Below are 15,161 nucleotides of genomic sequence, written 5' to 3' on the forward strand. Positions count from 1 at the left end.
ATTTCAGTCAATCCAGATAAAATAGAAAAATATGCTGTCGCAGTAGAAGGATGGCCCAAGAAACTGAGGAAACAGCAACTCCTGGAGCATGGAAAGTCCATCACTCTGTAAGTTCTTAAGACTTCTCTTCTTCTTTGATTATTTATCATGCTTTGCCTACCTCTTAATCTTACTTCAGTGATGAACTTATTTGAGGTTGACCACTCAGTTCTAGGAACCCACAGCTTCTGAGGGCCTTCTGCTGTTCCCATGTTATGTCTCAATGTAGTACTAGGAATGCATAATTAATTAGTTTATGAAACAGTTATTACGGTGATGAGCATCACACAAAAAAGCTCGTCTTTTTGTATGGGATTGTACCATATAGGTCTAGCACGTCATTTAGGACCAGGGATGTCTAACACAGGTCATGTTCCTTGTTTGCTGGTTGTCCTGCAGTAAGGTGACTTTTTAGTATGTTTTAAAATTATACTTTTTTAAAAGCATGGGATTGATATCCCAAGAGTGTTTTTCTCTCCCCACGTCCTTTGCCCCGTGCTGTTGTGGGTCACACGTAGTGGAGATGTGCTGCCTTGTGAGTGTTGCAGGGAACACTCCCCTGGCTCAGAGTCCAAAAGCAGGAGTTCTGGACCTCGTATTCTGTACTTCTGGAGTGATGGAAACGAGTATGTTTCTACATGAGGAACAGGGGGAAGATCCTGTGTCCCAACAGAGGCTAGAGATAGAAATGCCAGCATGAAGATTTTTGCCATGATGATTTTTGGTCTTGTGTTCTGTAAATGAGAACATCTGATCTCGCTGTTCCAGCAGTGCAGGTTTGTGCTGAGGAGCACTCCAGCTGAAGAACAGATGTCAGAATTGGAATTCTTTGAATCACTGCAGTGTTTTGAGGCTGTGTCATCTAAGCTCTGCGTTGTGATAATCAGTCATGAGGTGGAGCCTGGACAAACGACTGGGATATCCGTGGTGTACAGTAGAGCATAATGCAGAAATCCCAAAGAGCGCACCAGCTGTGCTAGTTGTATAGCCAGGAGCAATTAGAGCCATATCTGGGTGACGTAAGTCTGAGTGAATTAGCTTTACTGAGCAGCGAGGCATGTTGGTTCAGTCGTCATTCTGTGCCGACAGCTCAAGAGCTTCTGGAATCAAGTTGGGCATCTCTATACGGTGCTGTGCTGGACCAGGTGGAAGTACCAACTCCAGGCAGTCTTGCCACCAAAGTGTTATATTATATTATATTATTTATACATAATGGTTTTGGTGCTCTCTGTTCCAAGGTACACACAAGTACGTCAAACGTGACTACTAAGGTCACTGAAATTAACCCTCATTACGAGTCACACGCAAAGGACTGCTGCTTGTGTTAAATATGCCCATTATACTCTTCCCATGCATCTGCATTCAGGCTCCGTTAGTACTGTAAATACTCATTATATGACTCTCTTCACTGTGTAAGAGCTGACCAGGTTATTTAGTTGTTTGCTGGGTTTTGTTTTACTTTGCTCTCATTGCTCATGGAGGTGAAATGGAATCCGCCAAGTCCAGCTGTTGGTCTGTCCGTTAGCTGAGAAGGGACCTGTGTTCTCCTCATACAATGTCAATGTTAATTCAGAAACGTTTCCAGGCTCTGCTGCAGTCTGTAAAATTCTGAATGGCATTTGGTGTGTGAAAAATCAAAGATTTTAACAGTTTGACTGTTTTAAGTCTCGTAAGTCACATCTGTGGGACAACTGAGGGATTGTTCCTCTGTCAGTAGTCCCAGACTTGGTACCGTACTCTGGATTGCACGACAGGTTTCTAGTCTTTGTCCCACTTCTTCAAAAATCCCTGTTGCTGTGTTCATGAAGCCTGTGTCTTAGACACTGAAAATGAGACTGAGTTTTAGAAAGTGCCTTCTTAAACGTAAGCATTTGGGTTACCTTCGTATTTCTATTTTGCACTAAACCAGCTGCATTAGCATGGTTCTCATCCCTTCCTTTTCTTCCTGTATCTTTAACTCTGCTTTTTAAAGAGACATGTAGCATTGAATATTGATTTGTTGTTATTATTGTTATTTTTTTTAGTCTGGTATATTCCCCATCAGGTGTTTCGATGTTGTTTTCTGACTGAGCTGCTCTGTGTGCCCATGGCCAGTGTGGTGTCCCTCCTGCTGGAGAAGAGAGAGGAATCAGGCGCAGGCAACACAGGGAGGATTCTTTACGGGAATGGTGGATGTAGAGGCATCTGCCTTTCTGACTTTTAGACAGAAAAAGGTGGCACAGTGTTCCCGCCAGGAGATACTTAGGCTTGGCCCTTATTAAACAGGTATACTGGCTGAATTTCAACCATCTTTCCTATTACCAATAAGAAGCCTTCAGTTACTGTTACTTGCATGTTTTCATTGCTGTTCATATATGTCTCTCTTTCCTCCTGAATGCTGTAGACACCCTGTTCCCTTGGTGTCTGAGGTATTAATTGACCCTATTTGTTACGATTTTAGACAATTTCTTCAGGTTTTATTTTCTCTTTGTATTTGGTGGTCTTGCCCCTCTTTCTCCTCAGGGAAACCAAACTAATGGGAACTTTGGAAATGTGCCTCAGAAGCACTTCATTTCTTTCACCAGGTCTGTCTCCAAGACCCTACAGTATTCTTGTCAGCTTTGCGCTTCTTTTGTTTGTCAGATCTTTTTATCTCAAACAAAAATCTTTAATGTTTTCTAAGATGCCATTTTTGATGTTTTGCTCTGGAGTTACAAAATTGCCACGTTTAATATTTATAGGTTCATGAATTAATTAGTTAGGAAATGCTGTATGAGGATTAGCACACTTATTAGGAAGAGGAGAAACACTCCATTCTGCCTTCCCCAGGATGCATTTTGTTTCATGTGCACTTGCCACGGAGCACGTTGCTTTGAGTTTGCCATTAGGTTGGTGTGTCGCGCGGATTCCGGCTTCTCCTGGGTGAAATCATCTTTTATTTTTATTCTTATGCAGAATGAGAAACATTTTCACTCTCAAAGTACGTCACCTTCACTGCATGATAGCTCTCACTGGGCTTTTAGCCTCGACTCCACTGTTGCCCCCACGGAAAAGCTGTGCTCTGCTTTTGAATGGGACTGAATTTGGGGTTTGTGGTTTGGATCCACGCTAACTCAGGCTGGAAGCTCAGTTTCCTTTTTGGTGTGAAATCCACTTGTCATTGAATTTGCAGCTCAGTAAATGCAACCGGATTTTAATCTAATACATCATCAATCTCCCTTTACAAGAAAGAAGACATATAATAGTTCTGAACCTGCTCTGTCCCCTTCTACAATGTGGGAGTGGGAGGAGGGCTGGCGTTTGTAGCTATGGGAAGTTAGGTTAAGCTCCAAGTATCTGACATGAGCTGCAAATAAAACAAGACAATTTCCATGGCATGTGACGTGCTAAGAAACTGCATTTCCGCTTATTTGAGGTTCATGGTTTGGGTTTCATTCTCTTGAATATCAGTGCCACATAATTTTGCAGCGATAAGGCAAAATGAACGTGTCTCCAGCAGAGATCTGAGCACTCTGTGGATTCTTTTCCCGCTTGGAACATTAACATTGTTTTCCTCGGCTGTAAAATGGAGGCAGTAAGTGTGTATACTTAAAAAGCATGTTATGAACACAAATGTTTTCATATTACGCAAATGTAAACTCTTCAGTTTATTTCTGCAATTAAATTTAGCGTACATACTCTTCTGGGCATGATTTGTCTTTGTGTCTTTTACAAGGTTGAGGACAGAGCCTTAAATAGCAGAAAACACTCTTTCAAATCACCCAGTCTGTCTTTTTGCAGATACTTTATTTTGCCTGTCCCAGTTGACTTTGCCCTTCTAATTGGTTGCAGTGACTATCAGATCAAAAGAGACTTTGATAACCATTTGTTAAATTGGAGAAGTTTGGTGAAGCTATGCAGGATCTAGGCTTGGTTTTGACGGGTAGCTCAGGCCCAGAGCTGGCTGTGTACCATCTATTTTAGGAGACTTCAATGCATTATCCGCTTTATTTTTTTCTCTAATGGTCTGATTTTCCGCAACGGCAAAATTTCAGTTCGTTTTACAATAAGCTTTTTTTTCCCCCCAAGTTATTACCCACAAGAAATGAACATCTCTAACTTTCCCACATAAATCCCCAAAGTAAGTCATACCTAATAACTTCTAGTCTCTCACTGACAAAGTTTCAAGCAAAAACAATAACTTGGCTTTGACCCTGCTCTCTTCAAAAAGGAAGTTACTTCTGAGCAGCAACATCAAAAAGAATAAATAATTGTTTTTCTTTTTGTTGTTATGATATGGATCATCTGAGCAGTTAGTGGTAAGCAAGCCGTCTTTGATTTGGTTCAGACGCCCTAGTGCTTCGTCCTCTATTTATGTCAGCATGTTCCTGTTCCCACACCAGGAAAGTAGAATCCCTTGATTAAATTCATATTTGTTTTAATCTTTCCCTGTGTCTGATCTCAAGCTCAAAGATTCTAATGAAAAAAGTAGTGTATCCTGCTGGGAAGAGTGCTGATGTCAGACTTTAGTCTGTTTGTTCTGTTCTAACCTGATAATGCTGGAAACGCTCAGAACCCAAATGCTCAACTCCAGCAGATTCTTAAGACAAAGATATTTGGATATTTCATGGAGAGTTAGAAGCAAGGCTTTTTATTTGTAGAGCTAAATAAAAAAACCACCCCAAACCTTTAAACAAATATTTATGAAACAGCAACTGACCACAGCAGTGAGTTTAATTAATCTGACCCCTATTTTCTTCTTGTAAAGCTGGATTTTCCAAGTTCACCGCTAAATTAATGAGGATAAGGAATATAATTAAGTGTTTAATTCTGTTTATCTTTTGTAAGCTAGATTAAGAAAGATTTAGAATAATTTTCTCACTTCTTCTTTTCCATGAGCACTTGAGCTGTTAAATGCTAAGATTCACTCTGCCTTGTGCAATGACTGATTTTGTTTCATTTTTCTGAGACGCTAAGGGCCCAGGCAGATGCTGGAGAGCTTGGAGACATTCCTGTCGTTTTTCCCTCCTCTCCAGCTGCCTCTCAGCTGGAGGTTTCTGCCCCGGCATCCTGCAGGTGGAACAAACGTGTGTGGCCATCCGCTGCTTTAGCGTCGAACCAGCAGCTTCGCTACGTTCCCTTCCTCAGCGCTTCAAACTGGCTTGGTTTGCTAAAGGGGATGAAGAGGACATGCACGTCTCATCCCACTGGCTGAGGTGCCCTGAGAAGAAACCAGGATCTGTAGTTTCTTAGGCAGTTAATAATAATTTGCAAGTTGAGTTGGCAGTGCAGACAGCCTTACGGTGGATGACGGAAGGTGCCGCATGTCCTCAGTTTATGAGCTGGCAGAGCTCATGGGTTTCAAGGAGGTGCTCAGTGCTTTGGAGAGGGCCTGATTAGAGACCTAAGGGATGCGATTTTCCCTCAAAATGATTTGTACAAACAGCTATAACATAGCAGGCCTTGGAAAATACAGTTTTCCCAAGTGATCCTTGCTTTTCCTCAGCAACCCGTATCATGAGATCTGTATATCTTGAAATGCGTAAGCATGGGAGGTGCTGATGCACATGGGGCATGGTGCCATCTATTTCCCTCATCCATAATGAGTCATTCAGAAATAGTTTGAAGATATTTTCTGCACCATGAAGTGGCCCTTGAGTCTGTGCTTTGTCCCAGAATCTCTGGCATACGTTACCAGCTTTGCGAGGGGCTGGGCCAGAGGAAGGTGGAAGGGAGTAGTTTCTTCCTTTGTAATGCAAGATCCGAGTCCATGTGAAACAAAAAAAAAAGAGAAGCACTTTCATATGCTGACAGAAACATGCCGCAAGATATGAACTGCAAGAAACAACACTGCTTGTGTTTTATTGATGAAAACGGGAGCATCTAGGTACTTAGCTGTGTGAATTCCTTGTTACTGACTTGGGCATCTCAGTGTGGACTGCAAAAATGCAGTTGTAAGCATCCGTTTTTCAACTTTTGCCATGTATTTCCGGTTGTTTAGTTGATTAGTTTTAAGTCGTTTTACCAAAGAGATTTAACATAAGCAAGCAGAGATATGCACTGAGATGCAAATCGTACAAAAAGCTTTAGTGACCATGGTGATGCCCTTTCCCCCTTGAGACCAAAACCGATCCGGTACTCAGTCTGAGTGCAGGAATACAACTGCTGCCGTCAAAAGCTTGAAAGGACATATTTACAAATGATGTTTTCCAAATACGTTTTTCCTTGATTGCGTTATAGAAACGGTTGCAAATGGGAAGAAGTTGTACTTTTAAGGAAGTTTTGGATATTTAATAATATTTTTCAGGTATAAAAATCAGCGATAGAGGATTAATTATATTGTGATTATTGGATTATTCTTTTCTCTCTTTTGTTTTAGCTCAGTATAGAATATTGTTTTTTAGTTTTGCTGTAATTTGCCCAGATGGTTTTCTGTCCTCACTTGTCCCTGTCTTGTTTTGGCAACGCTGTAGATACCGTATCCTCTATAGAGAAACACCAATCTTGGCAAGATTCCTGACAGCCTTTTATCTCTCCCTATCCATATGGCACTGTATTTATTGCCTAAAGTCTATTGTTTATTTCTAAGGATTAAGCGATAAAGCGAACAAGTTGTAAAGTGTCTTCACACATTATTTGTCTGCCCAGTGCTTGTACACTGTTTTTCTGTGAGGTTATTGTAGCATGTATGGTGGGATGTACTTCATTTGAAAGAGACCAGTGAGGAAGGTCTCTGTCAAATATATACATACCGCTCCAGATTTTACCCCAAAAAATAACCTTTGTTTAATTTTTTCTAATATTCCACATGTCCTGCACAGAGCTCTGCGTGTCATTAATGGAGAAACCACGTGGTCACCTGTGCTATGGTTCTGTACTGACACAAACAATCTGCATTATGGATTGAAATGTGAATTCAATGAGAACTGCACTGGGTTCTGTCCATCAATACCCTTTGGATGCTGACAGACCTTCAGTTCTTCTTCCACAGATGAAGGAGTCGGATTCTCCCCTAAATGCTGTAGCTGACTGGAAAAAACCCAGCATAAAGAACTACGGGATATGTATTTGTGTCAGAAATTCCATTGCAGAAATGAGAAATCTCCCTTGATCAAACTTTGGTGAAGATAAAGATATTTCCCCAGTGGTAGAGTTTTGAAAAACCATCAGTTTGCAATGGAATATTTCACTACACATTTTTCAGCCAGCTCTAACTTCGACATGGTTTTAATATTCAGTTTGCACAGTTATTTGTCTAAGCAAAGACGTGGCGACTATTATTGAATAATACATCATTACATTCTGTTTGTATTTTGGAACATTTATATACTGGTAGGATGATCTGTGACTTTTTCAAGGGTGTCTCTTGAGGCAGCTGCTCCAGCTATGGCAGCTAAAAATGCATTTGCCAGAAAAGGGGGGGAAAGGGCAAAGGGACTCAACAACTGAAACTTTAGTTTTGCTGGATTCTCAACATAAACATCTGAAATGCCATCACAATAGCTGTTAAGCTTCTACTTCTGCTCAGCATTATAACACGAGGAATGATTCCTGCCGCAAATTCTCGTTGCAGTTCATTGAAAACAGAGAGCCCGTTCCTGTAATGTCATTGCGATTGAATTAATCCAGTTATGTGGCTTTGCTAGGCTGGCTATTTTTGTTTCCCTAAGTTTTCAATCTATTTTCGTCTATCTCTTTGTATGTGCATCATGTAGAAAGAGGAGGAAGCTGCTCCCATTTTTAATTCCCAATGCCTCGTTTGGACTAAAAAACTATTTCTTTTGAGAGTGATGAAACATGAGATGAAATTGATGTTTTGGGTTGGTAAGCAGGCATCATTATACAGTAATTTTAGTATGAGTAAAAGAATTAAAAAGATATTCTTCCTCTCTCCCTAGCCCTGTTCTACATACATAGGTTTGGAAATCAGAGCGTGGAATGTAGAAGGTCTTGTATCCTGACAAGCGGGACTACAGGGCAGACCCGAATACAATACTGGTGCTTGGTGTAGTTGAAGAGATAGGAAGTCATGGTTTGTGTCAGTCATGTCTACACCTACAGCAGCCACGTTGCACAGGTGGAGATTATAGGCTAAGTTTCCAAAGGGGTTCACAGGAGATACGTGCAGAAACACCGGCAACAAGTAACAGGAATGATCCATGTACCTCCCACTCACTGCTCGGAAAACTTGGCCTCCTAAGCAGAGAAATGCTAAACTATGTTAAATATGTTTGCATTGCAGGAATATAAATGATCTCTGCCAGGGCCCACATTAGAGTCCAGGAATGATTTATTTTTCTGTTTTACCATCAAAATGCAGAAAATGTTGTACAGTTACGGAAGCTTGTAAAGCTTGGACGTTTTTCTGTCCCCAGTGTGATGTGCACTCATGAACCAGAGAACCTTCCTGAATGGATTCTTCCCTGAGCTGAAGCTTATCCTTTGGATAATAAACGTGCGTCTTCATTTCTACATGTGCATGTTGAGAGATTATTTCTTATACCTTAGATGCTGAGCCTATTTAGGCCTAGTAGTGGCTTCAGCAAGTCATTGCCCTCCCCAAAACAGAATTTTGGTTTGAACTTGGCTCTTTCTTTTTGTGATGTCCTTGTCTGCTGTGCCGAGGTTCCTACTATCAAACACTTGTTTCCTATTAGCTCATCACAGAACATAACGAGCTGATTATCTCCTGTGTTAGCCCAGGTGGTTTGAGTTTCACAATTATTTCCCTGGGAGTCACCATTTATTAACATCTCTTCTGTGAGCTGGCTGTAACCTACCTGTGCTGCACCAGACAGTTTTACAGCAGGTTTCAACAACGTTGAACAGGAATTAACAGTATGTACTCATTTCTGCTCCATCAATATGAAAGTCTTGTCTGTGTGTTTCTGTTAGTAGGTCACTCTCAGATCACTATTCAGTCTAATTTCTTCAAAGGCTTTTCCAGAAAACCATCCTATTCTTTGTTTGTCCGATAAATAAGGTCTGTCATTTTCTGACTATGCAATTTTACTTTCAGCCTTATTGGAAGGAATATTGTAGGGGTTTTTTTGTGTCTATTGTAAAAAAAAACAAAAAAGAAGAAAAATAAGTGTGCCTTTATGAAATGAATACAATAGTTTATGATACCATTTTGGATTTAAGTCAAAGAGTTTTGTGTAGACGTGGTTCTATATGTTGCATTTCTGTTTTAGCAGTCTAGTGTCGCTATGTGCACACACCACCTGATGCTTTCTGGAGTATTCAGACAGTCCGTGTTGTGTCCGTTTGGAGTTCCAGTGGTGTTTCCACTTCATCTCACTTTAAGTTGTAGTTTCGTTTTCTCACTGCAGCTGCAGTTTAATTTGGCTTAGTCTGGACAGAACGCCATTAGGGTTGCTCACGCAGCCTAAAACTTACGTCTCAGTAGCAAATAAAGGTGGCTTAAACATTTCTAGTTTAGTTGTTTCTAGTTGTCTGACTAATACACCATCAGTTTAAGAGTTTTATTTCTGTCTCTTGGCCATCAGCTTGTGAGGTGATGAGCGCTCTGTCCATGTTTTTCTTTCTTGCCTCTGTCCCTCGTATCTGCTGAGCTGACACACTCGGGGAGGCAGGTCTGGTTCACAACACGGACCTGTGGAGTGCTTAGTGCTGTGGGATCTCTTAAAAACTGCTGTCACGGGATGATAACTTTCAGGATTTTCCTTTATGTCCTGGGTGTTTTGTGTTTTGCCTCCTGGCATTTGCCTGTTGCCACAGCTCTTCAGACACAGGCTTTGTCTAATCAAACTGTCCTCTTCCAGCCGAGCAGCATTCTTTAAGCTTTCAGGTTAGCGCAACATCCGCTGGTTTGGAGAATCAAAGGACCCCCATACTTGGGGGCAGTCATGCACACAAATGCACATACAAAGAAACGGAAATATTTCTCTAGGTCTTCCTAATTGCTCCAGCAAATGAGTTTCCTCAGCTGAATGCCTGGTTTAGCAGATTTTGCCCTGGTCGGCTGAGCGGAGGTGGCCACGGTGGCTGCTGGATCAGCGCTCTTTGGAGTCACCGCGTGTTGGTTGTCAGGCAGCTTTGGGGAGAGCAGCTGCGAGAGAGTTGCATCAGCTCAGCTAATAGAAACATCAAATATGGGTGTCCAGTTCATGTAATAACAGCAAAGACTTGTCCATTTTGGTGAACTTCCTCTGCCTTATGTTTTACCAGCTTTTTCTCCCTCTGTTCATCTTGCCAACATTCCACATTTTCCCTGATAATGTTTCTAAACTCCATCTAGTCCAGCATTTACTTCCTTCAGTGTCTCTTTTCCCTTGTGTTTCTTGTAGCCTCTTTTGCAATCCGCTTGCTCTCATCCCCCCCCAAATCCCTCACTAAAAGGGCTGTATGCTTAATGCCATGTTTATGTTAAACCTCTCTCCCCATCCTTTTGTTGTCCTGCCTATTTCAGCTGTAAACTCTGTGCAGCAGCTATTTTATTACAAGATTTTTGGCACAGAACCTGGAAGAACGAGATTTGTACTTGGCAGGTCCCTGTGCACTATCAGTGTACACTTTGAAAATACAAATAAATTGGAGAGACTCTTTGCCTCCTTCATCTATTAACTGGAGAGAGTAACAGTTGCGTGCTTTTAAGAAGAGCTTTTTAGGTCTGCAGATGAAAAGGCTTTAGAAATGCTAAATATTAATTATTAGTAGTCATTAGCATTCCTGTCCCCTCTTGTCAGTGCTCTCATTTGCACCAATAACGTTCTCTAACAGCTCCTTTTCCTTTTTTTATTCAGTGGCTCTCCTGACAAAGAATATTTAGGAATGGTAAATGACTTTTTTGCAATTGGAATGAGACCCACCTGTTTTTTCAGTTTAGCTCAAACTTTGGTTTTTTTCCGTATCACATATTTTGTGTGTCTGTGTTCTTGCATGGCTGACATTACAGTATTAGTGCACCTTAAAATAGTTAATAAGAGCGGTGGTCGCAAGAGCCCTTGTCCTGCGTTACTGCCTTTTAAGCTCGGTTCAGCTCACAAAACCAGGTGGAGAAAAGAGACAGGACTCGAGAATGAACTGAGCAGTGCTATACTGACAGTGCATACAATACATCACACAAGAAGTATGGGATATAGCTTGGAGCCAGACCCTCGTTTTTCTGTTGTATGCTGGTGATCTAGCCAGAACATAATTTTAACAATATCCCCACAATACATGTTTCTTCAAAGAGAATTAAAAAATAAGAATTTTAAGGATGAAGATGGTACCAATCCTCTCTGTATATACTGTGTTCAGTGAAAAGACTATAGAAATGGATGCAGTTACGGCAGTCTGTTTGTTGGATTTTACTGACTGAATTCTGTGCTAGTGGATTATGGAAGAGCAGCTGATGTCATTGACCTGGACTTGTGCAAAGCATTTCACGCTTTCCCACATGACATCCTTGTGTCTGAACTGGGGAGACATGGATTTGATGGATGGACCACTTGGTGGATAAGGAATTGGCTGGATGGTCACGCTCAGAGAGTTGTGGTCAATGCTCAGTGTCCAAGTGGAGGCCAGTGACGAGTGGTGTTTCTCAGGGGTCAGTGCTGGGACCGTTGCTGTTTAACATCTTCATTGGGATCAAGTGCGCTCTCAGCAAGTTTGCTGACGACACCAACCTGTGTGTTGTTGTCAACACACTGGAGAGACAGGATGCCATCCAGAGGGACCTGGACAGGCTTGAGAGCTGGGCCTGTGCAAACCTCGTGAAGTTCAACAAGGCAAAGTGCAAGGTCCTGCATATGGGTTGGGGCAATCCCAAGCACAGACACAGGCTGGGTGGGAATGGATGGAGGGCAGCCCTGAGGAGGAGGACTAGGGGGTGTTGGTTGATGAGAAACTCAACATGGGCTGGCAATGTGTGATTGCAGCTCAGAATGCCAGCCGTGTCCTGGGCTGCACCAAAAGCAGTGTGAGCAGCAGGTCAGGGAAGGCATTTTCCCTCTCTGCTCTGGTGGGACCCCACCTGCAGAACTGTGTCCAGCTCTGAGGCCTCCAATGTAAGAAGGACCTGGATGTGTTGGAGCAAGTCCAGAGGAGGCCACAAAGATGATCCAAGGCGGGAACAGCTCTGCTGGAAGGACAGGCTGAGAGAGTTGGGGTGTTCAGCTGGAGAAGAGAAGCTCTGGGGAGACCTTAGAGCAGCCTCCAGTACCTAAAGGGACCTACAGGAAAGATGGAGAGGGACTTTTTACAAGGGTGTGTAGTGATAGGACAAGGGGTAATGGCTTTAAACTGAAAGAGGGGAGATTCAAAGTAGATACAAGGAAGAAATTCCTCCCAATAAGGGTGGTGAGAGCCTGGCCCAGGTTGGCCAGAGAGGTGGTGGATGAACCATCCCTGGAGACATCCCAGGCCAGGCTGGACGGGGCTCTGAGCAACCTGAGCTGGTGGAAGGAGTCCCTGCTCATGGCAGCAGGTTGGACTAGAGGAGCTTTAAGGTCCCTTCCAACCCAAACTGTCTTATGATTAATTTTATTGCTTCAACACACACACACATGCATAAATAGCTTCTATTGCCTCTTGGTGTAGTTTGCTCCGCCTTTTCAGTTCATTTGTGTTTCTTTGAAAGTATTGTTTCTTGTTGTTGTAGAAGTGCTTCACTTCATTGCAAAGGTGATATAAACACTAGCTATGAAAGCATTTTTTTCTTAATATACTCCCAATTCGACAAGTTATTCCGGACTTTGCTTTGCACAGAAACGAGCTCTCTTGGTTGTCTTATTCTACATGGTGCATTCTGGCTCTCAGGGTTTCTTGTGCTCTCTCTGGGACACACACTCCTGTACCTGTGGAGACTCACAAGGATGTGCCCAGCTCTGCTCATGTGTCCTGTGACAGTTTTCCAGTACATCCTAGAAATTTTTGGATATAGAAGCGTTCTAGGAATTTCTCAATTATTTCTAGAAATCGGAGCATTCCTGGATTGAGAGTCTTTCTAGGCTTTTCCCCAGGTTTTCTATGAATTCCTGCAAATGAGTGGTTTCTACTGTGAGGTGTGTGTGGGGGTGTGTGTGTGAACTTGGAGAATGTTTTAAATGCCTTCCAGGAATCTTTGTGTTTTCCAGACATTACTGGATTGAGAAACTTTCCAGGAATTTCCAAGCTGTTATAGCAAATCTTTATTTTGGAGGCAGATAACAAGAGGAAGCGTATAGAGCTATCCGGGTATGCTTTTGGATGGGGAATATATCTGTTGTCTAAATCTGGTATTATCTTCAATCTATACATTAATAAACATTTAGACGTTTGTGTTAAGTATGGAATAAATTCACGTAGCTCATTAGTCTGATGAACGTAATTACGTTGGGATGATAATGGCTTATTACTAACTGATACCTGAACATTTTCTCTAATGAATGTACCAACATTAATCTGGTGTCCTTTCAATAGCTACTTTGAAACCATATGCACATATTTATCTACAGTTATTTAGAGAGGCTTTACATGCTTGAACAGCACAGGTATGAAAGCTGTTCGGTGACATCAGGCCTTGGCTGCTCATTTTGCAAATCTCAGCTAATTCAAACTGCACATCTTAATAATTCAAGTTATTATCTGTTTCTTTCCTTCTCGGCTATTGTATATAGTGGAGAGATTTTTTTCATATAATAATCAAGCAGTTTGCTACATGATTATTTTTATTTTATTCATCCTCTGTATGTCACAATGTCTTGGTAACGCAGATATAGTGTAACTACCTGTGCCTAGTTCACCTGAGACTGTTTCTGTGTCGTTCTCAAATACACTGGCAGCCACTGGAGAGGTCACACATTAAATGTGTTTGCTTTGGATGTACAGCTTTACAGTCCATAGCTACATGAGTCACCTTGCAGTTGTGGGCCCAGATGATTTGCTCGTGTAAATCAGCACAGTTTTACTGGTGTCAGTACAATGAGAAGAGGTGATGTTGTTTGTCCCTTGCTGTTTGCTGTGCAGTCACTCCAGATATGATCCCAAACTCTTTTTTCTCCCATCACTGAGGAAAGATGCAGAAGTAAATCCAAACCAGCACTGATGCTGTGCTGGGCCAGCATGTTCAGGGCTGTGGTGGGTACCAACAGCAATGGACTTGAAAGGCAACACCATTGCCCTTCTGGCTCAGTTTATTAATCTTATAGAATGTTCAGAGCGACTACAATTGGGCCTTAATGTAGAAGAGTGGCTGCATGCTCTCCCTTCTGTATTTTCACCTTTCCTTATGAAGCCTGAAGTTGTTTCCCAAGGTAAGTTGCTGCTGGTGGGGGACTGGACAGCTATTGGCAAGGTGGAAAGTCGCGTGTACTTTGGCAGCTTAGGGAGGTAGAAACTACTCATCTGAAAAATAAATGTAAGTTACTAGATTACTTCTTTCATGAAGCACTTACACAACAAAGTGTGTTCCTAGTGCTGGTTCCTACTGCTGGCAGCCTGTTCCTCCTGCTCCCACCGACAGCACTGCCCGGGATGAAAGGCTGTGCACTGGTAGCTACTGGGGTACAATTCATCCAAAAATCATCTTTCTGCAAGGATTTTGGTGCAGTGGTCTGAAAGCCAGAGCTGCGTTATTTGGTGAATAAATACAGGAGAAATGCTTTCAGAAAAGCTCTATGCGTGTGAGTTCTGAAGCCACACTGGAAGCTCAGCCTACGTTATTTTAAAATGGTGCTTAGGAGCTTTAATCACTTCAGTGTTTTGATAATGCTCCCTGTTCCAAAGAGAAAATACAGACGGCGTTTTTTATTCCTGGTTCATTTCTGTGTCAGTCCAGGTACATGGCTTTTAGTGTTAAATAGCCCATGTGTTATCAAACATCTCGTGTTGCTAAGCAAGAGATGTTAAGCAGGATTTAAGTTGCCCATATCTGTCTTAAATTTGTGCTGGAAAACATACCCAGAAAACATCAGACTTGGTTTTATACATTCATACTGCAATGCACTCTCTTTCCTCTGAAGGATGTGGATGTTCTCTTTCTATTATTTTGGATCAACACAGAAGTTTTAAATCTTTTTCAAAGTGTAAACTATCTTTCAAAGCCTTGAAAGTTCATTTTATAAACCCAGATCAAATAGTTCTGACATTTGCTAGCTAGACATTTAAAGGCGCACTACAGAAGCAGTGCCATCTTTCACTGGGTGATTTGCTGTAGATAAAGGGCTAAACTGCATTCA

The 15,161-nt window shown here is 41.9% G+C and overlaps 1 protein-coding gene across 1 annotated transcript in view; it reads left to right on the plus strand.

The window, feature by feature from the left end:
- Window positions 1–15,161, plus strand: part of NKD1 (NKD inhibitor of WNT signaling pathway 1) — a 266,783-nt gene that overhangs the window by 28,554 nt on the left and 223,068 nt on the right. The window contains exon 3 of the mRNA XM_065028627.1: window positions 1–107. This exon is cut by the window's left edge and continues 41 nt beyond it. The gene's annotated coding sequence lies outside the window, so the exon portion shown is untranslated. The remainder of the gene's footprint in view (window positions 108–15,161) is intronic.

This window comes from Columba livia, chromosome 13 (genome assembly GCF_036013475.1).
Source record: "Columba livia isolate bColLiv1 breed racing homer chromosome 13, bColLiv1.pat.W.v2, whole genome shotgun sequence".
Taxonomy (NCBI): Eukaryota; Metazoa; Chordata; class Aves; order Columbiformes; family Columbidae; genus Columba; species Columba livia.